Source organism: Ceratotherium simum, chromosome 20 (assembly GCF_057802395.1).
Source record: "Ceratotherium simum simum isolate JZ-2026a chromosome 20, ASM5780239v1, whole genome shotgun sequence".
Classification (NCBI taxonomy): Eukaryota; Metazoa; Chordata; class Mammalia; order Perissodactyla; family Rhinocerotidae; genus Ceratotherium; species Ceratotherium simum.
In genome coordinates this window covers 4,918,724-4,936,107 of record NC_141919.1, presented here as the reverse complement: position 1 = coordinate 4,936,107, position 17,384 = coordinate 4,918,724, and the positions used below count along the sequence as shown (strand labels likewise).

Genomic DNA, 17,384 nt, shown 5'->3' with positions numbered 1-17,384 from the left:
GGGTCCTCAGACCTCCGGAGGAGCGTCGGGGCGCCTGATCCACCACCAAATGTGATTCTTAGAAAATGACGGACCAGGGGCCATGATGGGGGATTCCAAGAAAATCAGGGGAGAAGTGGCCCCAGGAGACTGAACTTCCTGCCGAACAATGGGGTGAGGACTCAGGCTCTGTGACTAAACGTCAAGGCAAGATTGACCTCGTCCATTCTTCCGACCTGTTCTCATCCACTCTCTCTCTCACGTGTTACTTTGCTTCTCAACTCCGTCCCTCAATAGAAGGAAGAAAGGAAAGAAGGATTGTAGTTTTTATATTTTTATATGTATTGCTATATATCTGTATATATTTATGTATCTCTGATTTACTAACTCAGCCTCTTGTTTAACTCTTTCATGACACATATCTGATTAGCTATTAACCCATTTATCTGCCAATTGCTTTCCTCTCCCTCCATCCCACACGGAAATAGAATCCCCCGGAGGCAGGCAGTGTACCTGTTTTGTTGAACTGATATTCCCACCGCCAGCACAGTCCAGTATCTATGTATTAATCAGTACATGTCTTGGGTTTCTACCATGTGGCATTTACCACACTGGGTGCTTTATCTACATCCTCTCAGTTTAGAAACTTCCAGCAGCTGGACCAGATGTTCTGCAATACCTGCCATCACACAACACCCAAATTCTGGATGAATTCATCAAACATAATTTTTTTTTTTTTTGTGAGGAGGACTAGCCCTGAGCTAACACACAATGCCAATCCTCACCCTTTTTTCCTGAGGAAGACTGGCCCTGACCTAACATCCATGCCCATCTCCCTCTACTTTATATGGGACGCCGCCACAGCATGGCTTACCAAGCAGTGCGTTGGTGCGCGCCTGGGATCCGAACCTGCAAACCCTGGGCCACTGAAGCAGAGCGCACGCACTTAACCACTTGCACCACCAGGCCAGCATCGTCAAACATAATTTTGAATGCATCACTGTGCTCACAAGAAAGTAAAGGACATCTCCACCCCACTCCCCCCCGCCAAGAAAAACCAAACCTGTAAGCTTAAAATAGAGCAAATTCAAGAGATGGGGCTGCCCTGGAGTGGGAGCAAACGCTGATGTCAGGGACCCAGAGCCTCAGGATTGAAAGCCATGAGCAAGGGAACAAGATACCAGGCCTTGAGTCCACAAACAATGAGGCCCTGCCGAAAGCCAGGACACCTGAAGTGGCTACAAACTCAGTGGAAGAGTGGGCAGGCAGGAAATTGACCAGAATCAAAGGGAACCCACAGGGAACCTACCTGTCTAGCAGCTTCCAGTAGAAAAGTTAATAACCATGAAGTCTCCCTTGAGATTCTGTAAGCATAGGCCTGTTCATACAACAATCTGAGAAAGAAATCCACTCTGGCTGTGGTGGCCTTGCAGTGTGTCCACTTGCTAGGGTGAGCCGCATGTCCCAGAATTCCCTTCCTCGGAGATTTCCGGTTAGAGTGGGTGACGAGAGGCTCTGGTGGGAGATTTGGAGGGTGGGAGAGAAGCAGCAGCCACGCTGTGGCTCACTTGCGTCTTCGCTTACCGTCTGGCTCCTCTCAGCGGCGTGAGGCCGCAGCCAAGCCTGCAGCTGCTCCCCCTGCCTCTGGACCCTCGTTCAGCTCCTCTGACGCCCGGACCAGGTGTGCATGTTTAGCGTCATGGTGAAGGACCCACGCCACCAAGATCAAAGGTAACGAGAGCAGACACGGGTCCCAGGCCGTCCTCGTGGGCTCCTGTTTCTGCAGGTGGTTCCAGCTTGTGCTTGCTCTTGCCTACTCCACAACCGTCTTCTCCTCCTAACCGCCTGTGGGACTTGGCTCCAGCGTCAGACACAAAGACGGCAGGCATACAGAGCCTGCTGCAAGGGCAGCCACAACTGAGTCAGGTGCTCCTGCTGCTCCAATTGAACCCTGACTGATACAGAATTTGGTACCCAGCCCAGTTCCAAATGCAACAGAACGCATGAGTTCCCTGAATTGGTTATGCCTTTTCTCTTTTTATTATTATTTTTTGTGTTTTTTAAGTGAGATATAATTGACGTATAACATTATATTAGTTTCAGGTGTAGAACATAATGATTCTATACATATATACATTGCTATACATATATACATTGCAAAATGATCACCACAGTGAGTCTTGTTAACATCCATCACCCCACATAGTTACAATTTTTTTTTCTTATGATGAGAACTTTTAACATCTTTCTTAACAACTTTTAAATATACAGTACAGTATTGTTAACTGTAGTCACCATGCTGTAAATTATATCCCCGGGACTTATTCATCTTATAACCGGAAGTTTGTACCTTTTGACCACATTCACCTATTTCACCCACCCCCTACCCCCCTGCTTCTGGCAATCACCAGTCTACTCTCTGTATCTAGGAGTTGGGTTGCTTTTGTTTTTTTCAGATTCCACATATAAGTGATATTATACAGTATTTGTCTTTCTCTGACATTTCACTTAGCATAATGTCCTCAAGGTCCATCCGTTTTGTTGCAAATGGTAGAATTTCCTTCTTTTTATGGCTGAATAATATTCCATTGTATTTATATACCACAACTTCTTTATTCATTCAATCATCAATGGATACTTAGGTTGTCTTGGCTATTGTAAAAAGTGCTGCAATGAACATAAGGATGCAAATATCTTTTCAAGATAGTGATTTTGCTTCCTTCAGATAAATACCCAGAAGCGGAATTGCTGGATCATATGGTAGTTCTAGTTTTAATTTTTTGAGGAACCTCCATACTGTTTTCCATAGTGGCTGCACCAAATTACATTCCCATCAACAGTGCGCCAAGGTTCCCTTTTCTCCACATCCTCGCCAACATTTGTTATTTCTTTCTTTTTGAGAATAGCCGTTCTAACAGGTGTGAGGTGATATCTCATTGTGGTTTTGATTTGCGTTTCCCTGATGATTAGTGATGTTGAGCATTTGTTCATGTACCTCTTGGCCATCTGTATGTCTTCTTTGGATAAATATCTATTCAGATCCTCTGCTCTTTTTTAAATCAGATTGTTTGTTTGTTTTTGCCATTGAGTTATATGAGTTCTTTATATATTTTTCATATTAACCCTTTATGATATGGTATGATATAACCATATGCAAACTCTTGCAGATATGATTTGCATATGTTAACCCTTGCAGATATTATTTGCAAATATTTTCTCCCATTCTGTAGACTGCCTTTTCATTTTGTTGATAGTTTCCTTTGCTGTGCAGAAGTTTTTAGTTTGATGTTGTCCCACTTGTTTATTTTTCCTTTTGTTGCCTTTGCTTTTGGTGTTAAATCCAAAAAAATCATTGCCAAAACCAATATCAAGGGTTCTGGGTTTCCTGATCTTTGTTTCTCTGGTCTAATTAGACTTAAAGGCATTAAGGACTCTGTTTCCAAGGGTAAAGAGGAGACTGGTCTTTAGTTCAGCAATAAAAGCGTTGTTTACAATACATACCCTTTCTTAGTCCTGCTCTCTGTCAGCTAAAACTGTTTTGTTTCTTGAAATGTTTGCTCCAGACCTAAGATTAGAAATTGCATTTTCTTCCAACAGTGTGCCTGAAGACTACAGTTAACACTAAAAGGTATGATTTTCATGTTTTTACTTGACTTCTTAACCTTCATTTAGCTTTTATCTTTATAAACGTGTACATAATTTTCTAAGTTTTTTTCCTTTCCTGGTGGATCCATGCCCTTGATTAACCCCAGTATGCCATATCATTTGGAATTTGCCCACCCAGAGCCCCTTCTAAGGAAAATCACTCTACCCACTGCCCCTGCTGCCTAATTTTAGAGCCCTTGGCCCCTTGACCCCCTGGTCTTTGTAGACCAAGCAAGGGCATGGCCCCTCAGGATCAGGATGACACTGCAGAGGGAACAGGCTGAGGGTCTCTGGTCTAGTCTAGTCTCCTAGTCTCTCCTGGGGCAGAGCCCTTGGACACCATTTCCCCCAGGTCCAGTGTTTGGGCTGGTCCCTGATAGTTCCCATTCATCTGCACCTTCTCACCTCCACTCTGTCTTGGGACATGAACCATTTTTAAAAGTTTAAATTGAAGTTGCTATAGGCCCCCTGTGAGAAGATGAGTGTGGTACATCATTGAACTACGGACCTCACCAATCGGCCATCAGCTTACCGTATCTTTTTTGGTTTGGTTCTTTGCCTCAAACAGTGGAAACACCTTTCTTTTCAAGTTGCTTTTGTTACAGAGTTAAGCAGATGGCTGCTAGTGGCTTGGCTAGAGAATCCACCAATGCCCCAAGTGTCGCTAATGCTCAGAAGACAGGCTTTGTGTATGTTCTTGTGAAACAAAGGTTTCTCCCATTTCAGTGGTGGAAATGTGAGATACATCAAGCATTGGTAGTTCAGAATTTGTAAGTAGAATTTTGTAGTTTAACCAGAGAGAAAAAAAAGAAAAAATTACCAGCAGAGACATTGCCTCTGGGTAAGATTTGGTAAATATTGAAGATTCTATAGTCTCAGCAAAGGTCAACAGCCCATCCCCTAATCCCATTCCTGTGTGGCCTTGTCAGCTAATTCACTGCCCTCCCAACCATCAAAGATACATTTCTTTCTCACAGAATAGCCCTCAAGAACATCAAATGCAAAGAGAAAAACATCTCAACAATGGTTTCAGGGGTCCTTTGCAGAAGGAAAAGCTGCTTATATAAAGCTGGACGATGGAGCTACTCTCCAGGAAATCTGCACCTTTGGAAGAACACCGGGACACAGGAACTTTGAGTGGTCCCTGAGGTTGGACACAAGGAAACAGAAACAAAGTGGGCAAATAAAGATAGGTTAGAAGCTCCACTGTGAAGTTACTTGGACGAGGGTCGAGCTTCCTAAAATTAGAGTATGAATTACAAACACACCACATGCCTGGAGCAAGTGTTTGAGAACCTAAGTGAATGTACCTTGTGGTGGAGCTTTGTGAGGAGGCAGAACTCAGAGAAATCCCGAGAGCAAGTCAAGGTCGATCATCCAGAGCCTTACTCCCCTCAGCTGAAGCACATCTTCACAACAGCGTACACGGAGATCTGCAACTGGCAAGCACCGGTTTAAAGCAGCTTTATTGACGCTAACAACTTCAACATAAAGGTCATTTTGGCTTAGCTGTGGGGAAGCCATGCTGTGCGTCACATGTGGGACCCCTGCAGGCATCAATGTCCACAGCCATAGACAGCACTGTGACATTGGGTCATAGATGCATAAGGACATGTTGTTATGTGAGAACCACCCTTTACGGCAAGCTCAGAAGAGAAATTTTTGAATTAGTAAAAAAGAGAGAACTACATTTTGAAGATCCACTTTGGGATTCTATAACTGATTGTGCTAAAAGCATTTTGAAACAGTCTATAAAAGCGGATCTTGCTCCCAGAATCACAGCTGAGGAACTGCTAGATAACAGTGGTTAGCAGGGAATACATTTTCTCTGGCAAGATCAACCAATGTGCTAGAAATTATTTAAGAATGGAAAAACAACTCAAGGACTGATGAGGGAAACATAGCAGATCAAAAGAGCAATCACTCCATTCGAGGACAGTTGAGAAGTTACCACCAGGAGACGTGTCCCTGGTGTCATAACACTTCAATTGAAAAGGAGGAAAACCAGCCCTCTGCTTGTGAAAGAATATCTCCTGTGACCAGTAAGAGGGAAAAACGGACAGTTTGCACATGTTCTCTTCAGGCTCCACATCTAGCAAACTCTTTCCAGTTGGGCTCAAGGAAGAAATAGAGAAATCCCCAGTGACTTCAACCCAAGGAATAGCAACCAATGACACTACAAATCTAGTGTAGAACCAAAAAGAAAGCTTATGGTTTCCTCCTATGCTGACCAGTACAAGGATAGGCTGCTCTTCCTAGCGCTAAAACGAGAGGATGGGAGGGAAAAGAATGGGATAATGCCGAGCCAATTAGCACCACTGAGCCCTCCATCAACTTGCATCAGTTTAAAATTGAAGCTAGTTGTCTCCAAAGCAGCATGACCTGCATAGGGTGCTAAAGGGCAGCTGCCAGTAGGCTTGATGGCAAGCTGCAGCTGGAATCCGGTTAAGATGGATGCAACGGTTGTCAGCCCTCAAAGTAGCAAGGCCAATTGGGAAGGCTTCAGGGTATTCTTACTCAGTTTTACTTATATTTACTTGATTTCGTATTTAGTCACAATTATTTATAGAGAAATATGAGAGGCCAAATATGATCATGGAGCTTCCAGATTAGGTGCACCTTGAACTAGAAGACTTTGTCAGGAAATTGCTAATAATCCTACCACAGGCATTACAGGAAAGTGCTTCGGCCATTCATACATGTTCTCATGGTTTTAGGTTGCTAGAGATTGCTCAAGACAACTTATTTTAAACTTGGAAAAATAGATTTTGTAACTACTTGCTGTTAACCTGCTGTTAAATTCCCCATATATTGATTGAATTAATAAAAAGTAGATGTTAACCGTACCACCACCCCACAAAAAATGACTTCTGCGAGGGTGTGGTGGGACTCACCGCTGGTGGTCACGTGAATCAGAACACATCTTCTGCAAAGTTATGGGGCATGTAGCAAAAGCCTTAAAAACATGCCTATTCTTTGTACAACCGTCCTTAGCTGCGGTTTCCTCATCTGTCGGATGAGGACAGTGACATCCCCTCCTCAGAATGCTGGGACAGCTGCAATCCTGTGTGTAGACCAGCTGAAAGGAATAACCGCTCAATGAATGTCACTTCCATTTCTCTGTCTCCTCTGGTAAAACCCCATCTTGTCCACCATCTGTGTCCCTTTGCTGAGGGCCTACATATGTTCAGTGGCTACCATGATTATTCGTGTTCTTATTTAGCCCTGGTGCCATGTGACGTGCACTTTGAGATGGCTTTTAAACAGGTGAAGACCAGGGCAAATCTGAGGCCAGGAAGCCAGCTGCAGCCAGCCCATGAGACATTAAGTCCATGATGCCCTCCCCTTGTTAGCTTTGTGTTCTGACCAGAGAAGCCCAGAAGGAGATAGAAAATGCACCCTCAACATTTGTTGTGCACCCAGGACTGTCACATGTGGGACCTTATTTAATCTACACAGCAACCAGCTGAAAGAAAGCATTATTAAGTCCACTGTATAGACGAGAAAACAGCAGCTCAGAGGAAATAAGTGGCTCCCGCATGGCGGTCCAAGGTAGATCCAGGATTCAAACCCAGGTCTTCTGACTCTGAGACAGATCCAGGGTCTTTCTTCCACCACACCACCCCAAGAGACTCCTGATTCCACCTCTGACCCAGCTGACCATACAAGCTATGGCGTGGCATCACGGAAAGGGCAGTGGCTTCTTTTCATTTGTCTTTCAACACATATTAATTGAGCATCTTCTGTGTGCAAACACCTTGCTAGGTTCTGGGAAGGTAGGGCTCAACCAGCCAAAGCCGCCACTCAGCACATGGACTTGGGTTTCAGCTGGGGAGTCGGCTCGTGGGGAACAAGGAGGTGTGATGAGAGAAGCACCGGGGGTCGGGGACCCGAAGATCCAAGGGCACCATATTTGAAATGAGACCTGGACATGCTGACCCTGCCAACATGTTAAGGCGGAGAGGTCCAAGCAGAAGAGCAGAAGTTGCAGACACATCGGGACAGACGGGGAGGGAGTGAGGAGGGCATCAAGGAGAGAAAGGCCAGTGCGGCAGGAGCAGGAGGAAGAACGGGAGCGTGAGAGAGGGCAGGGGGCGAGCCTCACAGCCGTGGTTGGATTGCACCCTAGAGGGGGGTGGGAAACAATTAAAGAGCTTTTAGCAGGGAAGTGATATCATCTGATTCATATTTTAAAAGACTACTCTGGCTTCTGTGTGGAGAATGGAGAGAGAGCAGTAAGACCCTTTAGAGGACATTACAGCACTTCCAGAGAGAGCTGGTAGCAGCCGGGTCAAGACAGAAGCAGGGAAGATGCAGGAACGTGGACTATTTGTGTGTGTGTGTGTGTGTGTGTGTGTGTGTGTGTGTGTGTGAGGAAGATCAGCCCTGTGCTAACATCTGCCAATCCTCCTCTTTTTTTTGTTGTTGTTTTTTTTCTGAGGAAGACTGGTCCTGGGCTAACATCCATGCCCATCTTCCTCCACTTTATATGGGACGCCACCACAGCATGGCTTGCCAAGCAGTGCGTCGGTGTGCGCCCGGGATCCAAACCAGCAAACCCCAGGCCGCTGCAGTGGAACACACGCACTTAACTGCTTGCGCCACTGGGCAGGCCCCTGAATGTGGACCATTTTGACACCTGTTTTTGAGTAGTGCTTGGTCAATTTGCTAATGAATTGAGTCTGTGACTATTGGGAGTGAGGGTAGGGGTAGGGGAAAGAAAGAGCTAGAACAAGGTGGGTGGTAAGGCCATTAGCTGAAGTGGGGAGGCCTAGGGGAGAAACAGAATTCTGTTTTGGCCATGGTAAGTTTGAAGTGCTGGTACCTATCCAAATGGACATGAGAAGTGGGCAGGTGAACAGGCCTTTTGCCCCGTGGAATGGTCAGGGTTGGATTGGATCGACTAGGAAGTGAGCATAGAGAAGGGAGAGAGTCTGGGTCCTCATTTAAAACGTTGGAGCAATGATGCCTGCCTGTCCTACCTGGAAGATGGCCTTCGCTAGGATTAAATGAGGTGAGGGCACAGTTCTGCTCCAATGTCAGGGATGGTCACTAAGTTGCAAACACCACCCATCTGTTCCTTCTTCTCAGAGGTGAGGTGGCTGATGAAGAATCTCCAACGCAGAAAAGCTTTCTTACAGTGAAGACACTGGAAGGGGTGCTGGGGTAACCTCAACCTTCACCTCCAGGACCAGCGGGTTTCTCCAAGCCTTAGCCTCATTTCAACAACCCTGGGACGACTCAAAATGAGCTGGTCTTCCCCATCCTGCCCTGGTTTCAATGAAGCTCGTCCCTTGTGTCGAAATGTGTAGCACAACAGAGCCTGTGATATTGTTGAGATGCTCATGAAGGCTTTGGGCAGTTGGCCTGAGAAGTTTGAGTAAGGCCAGTGCTTCCTTTTCTCAAACTTTATAGGCACATTTTTCCTCATGGAGAATTTAACATATGGAAGATTTCGTTTTGTAATTGCCAGATTTTCTTCTGTTATCTATGAGGAAAATTCTTTTTATTTTCTTTGTTTGCATATTAAACACACACACACAACCATCTTCCCATCTAGCTGCGAAGCAGAGAACATGTTTTCTTTGATTTTCATCTTTTCTCTCTCTCTGAAGGCAGACAAAGCATGGAAAATTTCCAGTCAAAGGAGTAATTCCTCCCAAAGCTGTGTTGCAAATGAGGAGGAGTGGTAATGATGGACACCTGGATGCAGTGCTGAGCACTCACCATTGTCATCCAGGGGGGCAAACACCAGCCTGGGAGGCCAGCCACCTGCACTTTATTCACATCTCCACAACATGTCCAGCCTTTCTGCTGCCTTGGGCTTCATTCCCCACCCTTCCAATGAAGAGGATGAAAGCATTCCTTCCTCCCCAGGGATGCTGTGGAAAGAGCATGTGAGAATCCACTGTGTGCGGTTGTGTGGTCTGAGTCACTCTAAGACGGAATCTGTAGAAATGGAAGTGTGAAACTCATGCTTTAGGGAAGAACCTTCTTTGATCTCACTTGCTGATTAAATAAATCAATACTATTCACTCAATAACAAGTGTTTCCTACTCATTTCCTCAAAAACTCTATATACAAATACATTGTGCATGACTATGCACAGCTATTTACATAGAGACAGGCACACACTTCTTATATCCAATTATACACAAGGAGGCTGTAGGTTACATGTATATTAAACATCTAGATATCTTTTCTGAACTCCTACCCTGTGCCAGGGTCTATACTAAGTGCCAAGGATTCAAAACTAAACAACTCACAAAATATCTTTTCTTGTGGAGTTCACTGTCTAATCGTGGATACAAACTTCCAAACAATCACAGCCTGCTTATCAAGTAAACGTTAGGGTTTTTTTCAGATTTACAGACCTCTCAGTGGAGGTTCAGAGCAACACTATCTGCCAGAAGATAAGTAGGCTGAATAATGGCCCCCAAAGATATCCATGTCCTAACCCCCGAAGCCTGTGAATATGTTATCCAACACGACAAAAGGAACTTTGCAGATGCGATTAAGTTAAGGACCTTGATTTCGGGAGATTACCCTGGATTATCCAGATGGGCCTAATGTCATCACAAAGGTTCTTATAAAAGGGCGACAGGAGGGTCAGAGCCAGTAAAAGGAGAGGTGACGACAGAAGCAGAAGTTAGAGTGATGTGCTTTGAAGATGGAGGAAGGGGCCACAAGCCGAGGAATTTGTGTGGCCTCTAGAAGCTGGAAAAGAAAGGAATGGATTCTCCCCTGAAGCCTCCAAAAGGAACACAGCCCTGTCAACATCTTGAGTTTAGACTTCTGACCTCCAGAACTGAGAGAGAATAAATGTGTATTGTTTTAAGCCACTAAATTTGCGGTAATTGGTTACAGCATCAATAGGGAACTGAACCAATGCAGGAGGATAGGGAGGGATTCCTGGAAGGGATCACATTTACACTGGAGAATTAGATGTTTCTAGAAGCCAACCTAGGGGTGACAGGGTGAGGCAGCCAGACAGGGGACCATGTCTGCAATGGACGAAAGTGTAAAGCATACACACTACAGAGGCTTTCCTTTAATTTTTTACCTCACTCCGATGGCAGAGGGTAGTGGAGAGGATGAGAAGGCGACAGTGAGCAGGCTATGGAAGGTCTTGAATAGGGAATAAGTTATCCACGTCCACAATAATGCTGCATAACAAACCACCCTGAAACTCTGGCTTCAAACACCCACTTATTATTATTTCTCCAAACCATTGGGTCAGCTGGATGGTTCTGCTGATCTGAGCAGACTCAGCTGATTTAGCCGGGCTTGCTCCTGCATCTGTGGTCAGAGGGCAGGTCGGCTGTGGGCTGGTCAGTCTAGATTGGCCTCAGATGGGAGGTCTTGGCTCTGCTCCACATGTCTCACATCTTTCTAGGGGGCTCACCGTTTCTGGGTACTGTTGGGGAAGAGGGAGAATCCCCCTCCGCCCTTTTCCTTAAGGTTCTTATGGCTGGGCAAATAATTAAAAGACAGGTTAGCAGGAGAAACTAATCCCAAGTTTAATAACATGTGTACATGGGAGAAACCAGGGAAACTGAGTTTCTCAACACAATGGCAGAGATTCTCCTCTTAAATACTATCTTCAGCTAAAGACAAAGGAGGATGTTGGGGGTAGGGGGTCAGTTATGGGAGATTACCAGAAAGCACAGCAATCAAGGCTATGTAGATTTAAGGCCTCTCCTTCCGTACTGATAAGAGTTTCCAGAGATAAGGTCATCCCCCCTCTTCCTAGTCCAGAGAGGGAGATACCTTTACAAATGTAAATATTTGGTAAACAGATTTTTGACAAGAATGGGCTTAGCGAGGACCCTGCCAGACTGTCCATACCCAGAGTTAAATTCCTTTAGGCAGTTAGTGGGGGAGGTCAAACGTCTGTCAGAGAAAATAATCAAGGTAAAGAGCTGTATTTTGGGGTGGCCACATTTTGATCTACCACAGTAGGTTCTCTTAGTGGTGGCAGAGGTCAAAAGAGAAGCAGCAGAAATTCACAAGTACTGTTGCGACGTTCTGCTTGCATAAAGATTGTTACTGTGCCATTGGTGGAAGCAAGTCATGTGGACTTGCAAGCCAGTTTGCCAGGGCTGCCTTAACAAAGTACCACAGACTGGGTGGCTTAAACAACAGAAGTTTATTTCCTCACAATTCTGGAGGCTGGAAGTCCAAGATCAAGGTGCCGGCAGGGTTGGTTTCTCCTGAGGCCTCTCCTTGGCTTGTAGATGGCCATCTTCTCCCTGTGTCTTCACACGGTCTTCCCTCTGTGCGTGTCTATGTCCTAATTTCCTCTTCTTGTAAGGACACGAGTCATATTGGATTAGAGCCCACCCTAACGACCTCGTTTTAATTTACTCACATCTTTAAAGGCCCCATCTCCTAATACAGTCACATTCTGAGGTACTGGGGGTTAGTACTTCAACATATGAATTTTGGGGGGTCATAGTTCAGCCCATAACACATAGCTAGGTCCAGAGTCATTGTGGGAGGGGAGTAGCCAAGGACATGGGCCCTGGGTACGTGAAAATTTGGGACCATTAATGTAACCAATCTACCACACGAGGAATTGAGAAGTTGATTTAGATTAAGTGATTGAAAGTCTGCAGATTTTTAACTGGGAAGTATAATGATAAAAAAAAAGTATTTAAGGAAATTATGCTTCCAAATATATTTCTTACTACACTGAACATTGATTTACAGAATATTAATGAGTGGAATTCTAAATGTCATGGCTCTGATCCAACATACTGATTTCAGTTATTGCAAAGTAGTCCAGAACTCAGTGGTTTAAACAACCATATTATTAGAGTTGCCAATTTTGTGGGTGGAGAACTTCGGCTGAACTAAGCTGGGCCCTCAGAGCACCCAGAGGAGTTCCAGGAGAGAGAAAGTGGAAGGTTGCAGAGTCTAAGGACTGGGCCCAGAAACGGGCACAGAGTTATTTCCACTGCTCTCTATCAGTCAAAGCAGTCACAAACAAGATCAATCTGTTTATTCCTAAAATCCTGTTGCTTCCTCAGGAAAACAGGGTCTGAGTAACTGGGTTACATGTTGTCCTTTTTGCACATGTTTGAGAAGGGCTTTTACAAGAACAGGAGCAACATTTCAAACCTATGTAGACACTACTGGATCTGGAAGGCGGGTCTGTGGCCTGTTCTCCATCCTGCTATAGAGTCACATTCTGGAGGACTAAACCAAATGCCCATGCATTGCATCCAGACCCAGGGCCTCCGAGCATGGGCGTCTGTGTTCTTGGGTGCTACCAGCAGCACTGGGCTCCGGACCTCTCAGGGGTGGAAAGAACGAAAGGGGACGACCTTCTGGCCCTTTCCTCTTGGTGTTGTCATTCGACTAGCCCCTCCAACAAAGGAGTGAAGGACACAGGAGAGCACTGTGCCAGCCCCTCTGCCCTACGAGAGCCTGGGGGTGGGGCCAAGTTCCTGGAAGACTTCCTCTCTCCACTCTCTCAAAAGTGTTCACTTCCTCAGAACTTCCTCAACCCACTTCCCCTGCTCCGAAGAGAAAGGCAGTCAATCTCCCCAGTAGACACACTGGAACTTTGTCTTGGGTTGGGTTCCCCCAAAGCAGGCTCTGAGACAAGGATTCATGTGCAGAAGTTAACTTGGGAGGTGGTCGCAGGAAGCACCAGGAGTGCAGTGGGGAAGGGAGGGAGGCCAAGAAGGGGTGTGTCAATGAGTAGGTGGCCACTGGGGCAACCAGCGCTCACTCTTGCTGGGCCCTCTGGAATGCTGTAGACCGTGCCTCAGAGTTGGCCCATCCACTGTTGGAAGCCAGGCTACTTACCTTCCACCCCATCCACCGTGGCTGAGGGCTGCTCTCAGGCCACCAACGCCTCTGCACATAGGGCCTGCCCCACACACGGGCCTCGATCCAGAGACAGCCTCAGGCAGAGCCACAGGTGCCGGGGGCAGGAAGCTGCTGGCTTGCGCAGGACAGGGGCGGTAAGTGTCAAGGATAAGTAAGGAGCACCAACAGTGTCTGCCACAAACTCACATCCAGGGACCCACATACACCTCACAGCACGGCCATTTTTACCAATTACATCACTGAGAATTTTTATCAAATAAGAAAAAAATCAGGGCCGGCTCCGTGGCTTAGCGGTTGAGTGCGCGCGCTCTGATGCTGGCGGCCCGGGTTCGGATCCCGGGCGCGCCCCGAGGCACCACTTCTGCGTCCAACGCGAGGCCGAGTCCCACGTACAGCAACTAGAAGGATGTGAACCTATGACATACAACTATCTACCGGGGCTTTGGGGGGAAAAAAAAAATGAATAAATAAAATCTTTAAAAAAAAAAAAAAAAAAGAAAAAAATCAAATTTTCAATGCACTATGTGTCCTTGGCAAAATAAAATACAATGAACTAAGTTCAAACAATACAGAAACATAAGCAATCAAAATTAAAAATCTTTCTCATCTCTGTCTCTGTACTCCATTCCAGAGAAGTGTCCACTCTCTTAGCTGTTTCTGTTTTAAATGGTTGGTTATAATCGTCCCTCTAAATCAGACACTTAGACAGGAGGTCCTCACTACCCAAGGACAATGGGCACCAGAAAAAAAGCCACTTAAGTGAATCCATTTAAAACAGAGATCAAAATTTCACAGTAAATGGTGATTAGGAGATTATCCTGAAAACTGAAACTAAAATGATAAAAATAAATGTATTTTTATTGAATAAAACTTATACCATAATGGCAACTGTGCACTAATTCTTAGAAAGAGTAAAGAATAAATCAAGCATTTAAAGGGTTTGGGGAGTAATTTTTCAGACAAAATTGTACAATAGCAGGATATGACACTTTCATGGTTCAATCATAGAATGGTCATTTTTGCAGAGAGCATTTGAAGACTTCATAAAATCCAAAGTCGTCGTCTTTTGTGATGTTCAAATCCATTTCCTCTGAATGACTATCTTGTTGTCATCCTGGCAGGTTTTCCCTTCTCGGTTGTTAACCAGCCTCACTCCCCCAGGCCCTCGTTTGTCCTTGGCTTTGAGTGTGATTCACGCAGCTGTCCTGTATCACTTTAGAGTTTGTGTAAACCCCTACAACTTAGTTAAGATTTGCCATTGACTGAATTGACGTAATAGGTGGAGATAACTGCAGGTGTCAAGAAGGGAGGATGTCTAAGTGGGAATTAATTTTACCAATATTCATATAATTTTTGAATACATGCATATGCTGACAAATTTTGATTCTCAATACAAGCTCATAACTGCAGAGACCGGTATAATGAATATTCAGATAACAGGGACCACTGTACCTCCATTTCTTAATTTATCAACTTTAGACAATATCTACTGACATTCCCACCATGAAAGATGGGAAATTACTGCATTTAAATTGCCTGCTGCGTCCCCACTCCCTGTGCCTCTTGATTGTTGTTGTATAATCTTCTTAGTTCTTCAAGGTTTGCCTTTATACTGTGAGATATACTTAAACTTCTATTTCCTGACCCAGAAACATTAACGTGCATCTGTTGACTCTGCCCCTGAGAACCACTGTCCTAAGGCACCAGCAGAGCTTGCCCAGAAGCTCAAAGAGCATAGAGACACGGGTATAAGTCATGCCTGCCAGCCGTGCAGGGGGGGGCCCCGCTGCTCTTGAGGAAGGGCAGCCCTGAGCTCCGAGGCAGTTGACACTGAACTTGATTCGTCTGGGTCTCTAGCTCTGGTCTATTCTCAGTTCTGTGGAGAAACTGAGGTAGCTGACTCTGCAAAAACATACATGCATGTGCAGCAGAGAAAAACAGCTTTGATCTAACAATCTGTTAAAAAAATGAGTTAATGTTGACAATAATTTTCAAACCAATGTGTCCTATCCTGTAAAGTGAATTAAACCTAAAATCTGAAAGAACAGTAACCTCCAAGGCAGCAGTTCCCAAACCTGGTAACACATACCAACCACCGGAGAGCCTGATGTCCCAGCCCCACCTCTGGCCTCGGGGAGGTGGCTGCAGAGTCAGGATTTTTATCAGGAACCCCATGTTTCTGAACCTTCTGGAGCCACTGGAGCCCAAAGCCTCAGAAGGGCATTTAGGGACAACTTCTCTAGAGGTGGTCAGTTATCCTGGCTAAGCCACAAGCGTGGGAAGGGGAAGCAGGAGAGAGGAGAAAGGAGGGAACTGATATTCAGTGTGAGCCTCTCCCACGCCTAGTGGTGGGCCAGGCTCTCTGCACACATTGTCCCCTTTACACCCACACCACCACCAGGAAGGGTTAGTATTCCCATTTCACAGAAGCTCACTGAGGTCAGGCAAGTCATCCAGGTCATTTAGCTTATAAATGGTAAAACCAAGGTTTGAACCCATCTAAGTTGATAAGGCAAGACCATTTCTGGAGACAGAAGTGGAGAAGAGGGTGTTATGGGCTGAATTGTGTCCCCTCAAATTTCATATATTGAAGCCCTAACCCCAGTTCCTCAGAATGTAACTGCACTTGGAGATAGGGTCTTTAAAGAAGTAAGTTAAAGCTAGGTCATTAGGGTGGGCTCTGATCCAACAGGACTGGCATTCTTACAAGAAGAGGAAGAGACACCAGGCATACACTGGTAGGGAGGAAAGACCACGTGAGGACACAGGGAGAAGGTGGCTGTCTACAACCCAAGGAGAGAGGCCTCCAGAGAAACCAAACCTGCCTACACTTTGATCTTGGACTTCCAGCATCCAGAGCTGGGAGACAATAAATTTTTGTGGTTTAAGCCCCCCAGTCTGTGGTATTTTGTTATGGCAGCCCAAGCAGACTAAAACAGAGGGAACATGGAAAAGGAAGGGAGGAAGAAGAGAAGGGAAGGGACGATAAAAGAAAGGGAAGAGGAACAAGGAAGGAGAAAGCGTCCACTCCTGATTTCAGCTGGGATTGGGGCAGGAGCTTGCATGTGATGACTCAGCGGAAGGAGCAGAGCAGTGAACAGAGCTTGGAGGAAACCTCTCCTATCCACTGATGGGGGAGCATCGAGGATGAGCCATGCGTCGACACAAGCTCTACATGCATTCTCATCCTCTGGAGCTTCTGCTGACCCCGACAAGGGATGGCCTTTGCTTTACCACCTCCCATACTCTTGACACGACACGATGCCCCCAAAGGCAGGCATCAAAAGAAAATTATACTGAATTCCTACTAAACAGATTCCATTTTTCAAGTGGGTTTCCAAATTCATCATGGAGGACTGGCTCAAATCTGCATGTTTTTCCTAACCTTGGAGTCCTATTTTTTTCCTGCCCTCATTGCTTATAGTTCTGACTGCAAAGTCCCAGGGAGGTTTAAAGAATCGAAGTGAAGACAAGCTCCCTTGTCTCCATCAAAAGCGGATTCCACAAAGCAGCAGCGGCCCTCCCCACAGAGCGTGTTGATGGCTCGGTGTTCGTGGCTGACTGCATGTCAGCCGGGGCGGGGTCTGCTCTGGGGGCCCCGTCACCTGCCGAGCTGTGTTCACAGCAGGTGCTTAGATCTTGCTTTAATGTCATCTAATCATTAGAGGGAGCAGAGCTTCAAAGAGATTCTGTCCAAGGATGGGAAGGGCTGAGCACCTCACACGAGCAGCTGGGATAGCAACGTCTTCAAAGACGGGACAAATCCACGACCACAGAGAAGTGTTGTCAGTGCTGGGGAAGCAAGGACTTTTTTTTTTTTTTTTTACTTTGCATTAGAGATTCTGACATAATAGATGGGACAGATTTTACTTTATTTTTTGACTTATAAACAGGAATTTATTTCTCACAGTTCTAAGGCT

At 45.6% G+C, this 17,384-nt stretch overlaps 1 pseudogene; it reads left to right on the top strand.

Moving 5' to 3' along the window:
- Positions 1-4,239: 4,239 nt before the first annotated feature.
- LOC147914332 (serine/threonine-protein kinase 33-like) lies at positions 4,240-5,096 on the top strand (annotated as a pseudogene).
- The last annotated feature ends 12,288 nt before the right edge of the window (positions 5,097-17,384 follow it).